The sequence below is a fragment of the Trachypithecus francoisi genome, unplaced genomic scaffold, assembly GCF_009764315.1.
Source record: "Trachypithecus francoisi isolate TF-2019V2 unplaced genomic scaffold, Tfra_2.0 Lachesis_group13, whole genome shotgun sequence".
Lineage (NCBI taxonomy): Eukaryota > Metazoa > Chordata > Mammalia > Primates > Cercopithecidae > Trachypithecus > Trachypithecus francoisi.
Window position 1 is genome coordinate 91,648,294 of NW_022681458.1, and position 7,168 is coordinate 91,655,461.

The window sequence follows — 7,168 nt, forward strand, 5'->3', positions numbered from 1 at the left end:
ATTTAATATATTGAACATTAAGAAAGGGGCCTTCACATGCATGTCCAAGATGAGCTAACTCCAGACATTGCCAATACGATAAGTCAGATAGATATGTATGTGGAATTAGAAGTTCCTCTTGCTGTTTGTTGATTTATCAGGCAGGACGGGCTAGGTAATGCCATCATAACAAACAACCTGCCAAACCTCATAGGCCTAAACAATTCTTACCCGTGCTGACTATCCAGCACAGGTTGGCAGGGGGACTCTGTTTATCCTCATCACTTAGAGACTCCATTTTGAGATGAGAATCAGGGAGGGTGGAGGAGAGGGAGGAAATATGAAATCTGGAACGTCTTGTATTAGCAATTAAATGCTATGACCAGAAGTGCTTCTTGTCATTTCTTCTCACATCTCATTGGTCAGAAATAGTCACATGGCCCTATTCAAATAGGAGGGACTTGGGCTGGGCACGGTGGCTCATCCATGTAATCCCAGCACTTTGGGAGGGCAAAATAGGAGGATCACTTGAGGCCAGGAGTTTGAGACCAGCCTGGGCAACACAGTGAGACCCTATCTCTATTTAAAATGTAAATATATATATGCTTATATATCTCTCTTTTAAATCTAAATATATATTTGATGACTAGGAAATTCTGTCTTTTCAAAAGTTAGGAGAACCAGATATCTCTGAGCCAGAATGATAACCAGCATATCCTACCTGTCCTACCTGTCTTACCACCAATATTTAGTTCATTCCTCTTCTCACACAAAATACACTCAAAGTCATCTCATCCTTAAGGGAGCAAAACAAAAAACAAAAAGTTCCATCCAATCGTGATATTAAATTCAAAGTGCATGAATCCTAAGTGCTCTACATCATGTCTGAATGTTACTCCTCTTTATGCAGAGACCCCCACGCATCCAATATAGAGTAGTGGAACTGGAATAAGATAATTGCAATAAACTCTTACACTTGGAAGGGGAAAGAATGGGAGACACACAGCAGTCACTGGGCCAAAGCAATTCTGAAATCCCATTCAGTAGATGTGTGCTCCATACTCCAAGGGTGTGGAATTTGGATTAGGTCCTGATTCCACTCTCTAAGAATTCTCCTGCTCATTGTCATTATGGCTCTTGAACATTCTTTTTTTTTTTTGACATGGATGCTCACTCTGTCACCCAGGCTGGAGTGCAGTGATGTGATCTCAGCTCAATGGAACCTCCGCTTCCCAGTTGAACATTCTTCTTTTTCCATTATTCTTCTTGACCATACCTAGAATGGGCATTTGAAATCTCTTCTTGGAATCTGAAAAGCTTCCCTAGTGCACTTCCTATGATCAATGTTTGTGACCAAAATTATTAAAGTTTTGAATAGTCATGTTCTCTTTAGTCTGGAGTGGTGGTTATTTAGCCGGTAAAATGGAAAACTCAATAGGCATCTTGTCTATTTTATTCTGGCAAGCTTACACATCCACAGTTCTTTTCCAGACTTACTTTTTAGAGTTGCTACTATTCTCTGCTTTCTTAGCCTCATGCTTCTTTCATTCTCCTCATTTAATTACAAATACTTTGGGTCTATCAGGCCACACTTTTGCTTTCATTTCCTTGAGCTATTTTGTCCAATTGAAAGGGTTTACTGTATTCCACAACCTTAATTGGTGTTTTCACTCTGAGAGATCTTAATCTATTTAGAGATTTACACCTTGATTTGATCCCCGCCATAAACCGGAGTTCTAATCAGTCTTTGTTATTCAACAGGCTTCTTGGTTTTATCGTTTATTATTTGGGAATGAGAACTGTTTCTTCCAACCCCATAAGCTGGAAGTTCACATTTCTGGATTTTCTCTATTCCCTTTCATTCCTGCTTTCAAACTGGTCAGTTCTTGTCTAAAGTCATTTCTTTCTTGTATTACTTTGTTAAATGCACTCAATGATAACAGACAAATGCTAGTAACTTTCTGCTTCCCATACTTAAAAAAAAAAAAACTCCCCAAACCACAAGCTAATTAGGTACATTATCTGCTTTCCAAGCTATCACATGACAGTTTTACAAAGTACTTTTATACTACATAATGTGGGTCACCTCCTTCTAATCTCTGATGCCTATTCTCTTATTATCTGCCACTTGGCCTCTAAGCCAAAGCCATGTATTTCAAGTAGTGTTTGGATTGTGTGTTTTTCTCTTGGCCATGGTAGTACTCTACTTCAGAATACCAATTTCTGTATCAATCAGAACAGGCTATGTGATGCTGATGTGAAAATGTTTAAAATTTAAAATTTTAAAATGTTAAATCTTTTTACATTTCAAAGACTTAAAACAACACACATTTATTCCTTCCTCAAGCTACATGGTCATTGATGGTTCAACAAAAAGAGCTCTGCTCATGGTAAACACTTAAGGACCCGAGCTCACGGCAGCCACCATCTTTACTATTGCTAGATGTCATGCCAGAGGAAGAAAAGAGCTTTGCAGGGTCTTTAACTGGTAATTAAATTTTTGGCCCAGAAATGATACTTGTCACTTCCACTCACAACTCAGAACTAAGCATATGGACCTACCCAACCATAAAGGACCCTGGATGTTCATTCTTACCATATGGTTGGAAGGCAGAAAGCCAAAACTGTATGGAGAATAGCATTAATGATACCTGCTTGGTATTAAAACAGAAAAGATGCTCAATCTTGAAAAATACACATAGTATAATGGAGATAGTAAGAATCACCAAAAGTACAACTTCAGAGATAATGGTGAATATTTTTGTGTTCTCCTTTCCATTCTTTTTTTTTCTCCCTAACCACATCACATTTAATGCTGTAAATATACCCGTATCTCCTATGCTATTTGTTACTTCCTTATTGTTGGGAATGAGGTTGTTTCTAATTTCTTCACACTTATAAATATTCTGATGTACATAAGTCCTTATATGTCTTGGTACATAAGTCATTTTCTGCAGTTCTGACCTTACTTCAAGGTGATAATTACTAGGTTGAAAGGCAGAAGGATGAAAAACTCTTTTAAGGATCTTGTTAAGTGATGCCAGAATTGCTTACTAGAAAGGTAGGCATTGGTTTGTACTTTCACTAACAGTGTAACCAAGGACTATCTCATTGCTCCATTTCAGCACTGAATCCAACTTACCTAAACATGTTTTCTTTATTCTATTTTTGGAAATTTTCATAACACATCCCAGGGTTTTATGAAAATAAGTAATTACCAACATACAGGTGAAACATGCTGTAATGGGTTTTGCTTTAGTTTTTTGGTATCACAAATGAAAAATGTTCAGGAAAATGTTGATTTTATTTATTTATTTATTTCGAGACAGAGTCTTGCTCTGTTGCCCAGGCTGGTTGCAGTGGCACAATCTCGGCTCACTGCAACCTCTACCTCCCGGGTTCAAGTGATTCTTCTGCCTCAGCCTCCTGAATAGCTGGGACTACAGGGGTGTGCCAACTCGCCCGGCTAATTTTTTTGTATTTTTAGTAGAGATGAGGTTTCACCATGTTAGCCAGGATGGTCTCGATCTCTTGACCTCGTTATCTGTCCACCTCGGCCTTCCAAAGTGCTGGGATTACAGGCATGAGCCACCGCGTCCGGCCCTCCAACTTGATTTTATTAAAGCTTCAAGACAGAAAAGTACAGTGAGGCAAGAGGCCTTATAATTAGGGCTATAAGATGTTAAAAGGTGTTTGGCTGGGCGTGGTGGCTCAAGCCTGTAATCCCAGCACTTTGGGAGGTCAAGACGGGCAGATCACGAGGTCAGGTGATCCAGACCATCCTGGCTAACCCGGTGAAACCCCGTCTCTACTAAAAAATACAAAAAAAACTAGCCGGGCGAGGTGGTGGGCGCCTGTAGTCCCAGCTACTGGGGAGGCTGAGGCAGGAGAATGGTGTGAACCCGGGAGGCGGAGCTTGCAGTGAGCCAAGATCCAGCCGCTGCACTCCAGCCTGGGCGACAGAGCGAGACTCCGTCTCAAAAAAAAAAAAAAAAAAAGATGTTAAAAGATTTTCTTTGATGCAGTTTTAGTTAGTAATATGCTGCTAAAATAATTTTGCCACATTTGGAGTCCTCTTTCTTCAAGGGTGTTGGAATAGTTTGGCACATATATGATTAAAGGTTACTCTAGGTCATGTTCGATGGCACAGACAGGTTGACCTGAATTCCCAACTCTAATCCTAGACCTCTCATCATTTTCTGGAAGAGAATGGAGACTTCAGTTATGAGTTAGGGAAAGCAAGAAAGACATTCAATGTGAGCAAACATATAAAGATATTTTCAGAAAGGGGCCAGGGCTATTAAGATGGTATAACGGGGTGATGGAATAATGATTAACAAGGAAGATAGACTGGGTGATGAGAGCTAGTCTTTCTGAAGAGAGGTTATTGTGTTGGAAGCTGAAAGACTGAGGGGGCGTGACTGCCCTCAGCATTCCTTCTGGGTAGCATACTCAGTTTGTCAGTTTGCCAACATTATGCATTTATGAGAACAGTTTGCTGTTTACTCATACAGCCTCCAGTGGTATACTGAGTTGATCATGACCCTCAATCTTTCGCCCTCCAACATTATTGTAGCTAAGACCCAAGTGACAGCAGGAGCCAGTCAAGTGAAGATCAGGGCGGAGCTATTGAGGCAGGGACACAGTACACAGGTCAGGCAAAACTCCCAGGCTGACAGCTTGTTGTGACTGCAGCAGAGGGTCACGGCAGTGGTAGGAGATCTGGCCAGAAAAAAAGGATTAAGGTCATTGTGGTTCAGGTGAAAGCAATGAAAACAATGAAGTATTTAAACAGAAGTCGAATCTGATTCACATTTTAAAAAGATCCTTCTGGGCCGGGCTCGGTGGCTCAAGCCTGTAATCCCAGCACTTTGGGAGGCCGAGACGGGCGGATCACGAGGTCAGGAGATCGAGACCATCCTGGCTAACACGGTGAAACCCCGTCTCTACTAAAAATTAAAAAACTAGCCGGGCGAGGTGGCGGCGCCTGTAGTCCCAGCTACTCGGGAGGCTGAGGCAGGAGAATGGCATGAACCCGGGAGGCGGAGCTTGCAGTGAGCTGAGATCTGGCCACTGCACTCCAGCTTGGGTGACAGAGCGAGACTCCGTCTCAAAAAAAAATAAAAAAAATAAAAAAAAAATAAAAAGATCCTTCTGGGTGTGGTAGCAAGAATGCAGTGAGGAGCTAGAGAGGTTGGAGACTGGATGAGGATGGAAGGGATGCAGCTGGAAAGGGGGACTGATACTGGGTCCCTCTGGAAGGCCTGTTGTTGGGGTATACTAAGAAGGATGAGGAAAAGAGAAATCAAGGACTGGGTCATGAGCTTGAGCTCATGGGTGGACAGTGCCGCCAATTCCTGAGGGGGAATTAAGAAGGGGAGAAGAGTTCTACTTATTAAATTTCAGATGCTTGCTTGACATTCAAGTTGGCACTTAGATACATACATCTGGAGAGAAAATATAAATTGGGGAATTACATACAGATCTACCTCATTCTGTTTTTCTCTTCTTGAGACAGTCTTACTCTGTCGCCCAGGCTGGAGTACAGTGGTGTGATCTTGGCTCACTCTGTCTCCTGGGTTTAAGCGATTCTCTAGCCTCAGCCCCCCAAGTAGCTGAGATTACAGGTGTGTGCCACAGGCCGGCTAATTTTTGTATTTTTAGTACAGACGGGTTTCGCCTTGTTGCTCAAGCTGGTCTGGAACTCATGAGCTCAAAGTGATCTGCCCACCTTGGCCTCCCAAAGCTCTGGGAATGCAGGTGGGAGCCACTGCCCCCTTCCTCATGCTGTTTTAAAATCTTCATAGCCTTGTGCCTTACTGATATACCATCAGCCATATAATAAATAGCTCCATTCAATGATAAACTAGGTGGATTCCAGTTTATAAAAAAAATTACTACCTGTGTTTCAAGCAATGTACAACTAAAATTTCATTGTACAATATCTTAGTGCCATTTGTGCACTATAACTTCAAGTTCAGTTCTAAAAGTAGAATTGCTGAGACTAAGAATATGTGCATTTTACATTTTTTTGCACTTTACATTTTGATAAAAATCTTTAGAAGTATTTGCATCTATCTATGCTTGCAGCAACTCTGATGCTTTCTTACATTCAGGCTAACACTTTTTAGTTTTGCAGTTCTAGTTGTAGAAAAATGGTATCTTATTATTTCAATTTACATTTCTTAGGAGTGGGATTGGGTTTCTTCATATCTGCTAGCCATCTACCTTTGTTCTTCATGCATTCATTGATTTGATTTTGAAGTTTGTCCAGAGATTCCCTGTGTCCCCGTAGGTGCCATTCAGGGGTCCTATACTAAGGCATGGACAAGGTGGTGAGCTCTCTGTTGGCAGGGACCTGGTGCTTTCATCCTGTATCCTTAGCACCCGGTAGAGGTCCAAGAGGGCTCCTGGTCTGGGCTGGGAAGGTGACCACCACGGGGTTGGGGGTTGAGGTGGGGGTTGGGGAACTGGGGTAGGTTGTGCAGAGGAAAAGGCACAGGTGAGGGGTGGGGAAAGGGGAAGAAGGCTGGACAGATCACAAGGGCATAGGAAAGACATTCAGATTTCACTGAGCGAAGGGCTTTTAAAAACTGATGCTAGAAAAACTTTACTTGCTGTTGCAAAAAACCATCTGTGTGAAGTAGAAATTGGTATCAATAACATTATAGAGAAAACGTTCTAAAAAGTAAAGGTAGCTGGATGTAAAATTCTGGCAGCAGTTTAATATCCTAGATGGTTAGGTTGAGGCCAGCAACTAATGGGACAAAAGCCTTCTGTATGGGAAAATTTGGACAATTATTGGGAGAAATATTACAGTGCGCATAAACCAAATTGAATTGTTTTCAAAAGTGTTGTAAAGTTTCATGTAGCAAAAAGGTTTTAGCCACATGCCCTTCAACTTCATGGTATCGAATATACAAACACAGAAGACAGCATGCATGCAAGATATTTAACTCCCTTACATGATAATGCATGCGATTCAAAACTGTCATTACATCTAGGGCACTCTGCAACTACGAGATGATTGACGTTATGAAAAGCGTAGCCCCCCAGTTTCAACACAGGAAGGGGCCACCACCTCCCATGTGTTTTCCCTTTTTGCGTTTTTTCTTTTTTAAAATCAGCTCTGCTGTTGTTGCTGCTTAGCAAAACGTGTAAAAACAAAATTGCAATCATTGATGCATCA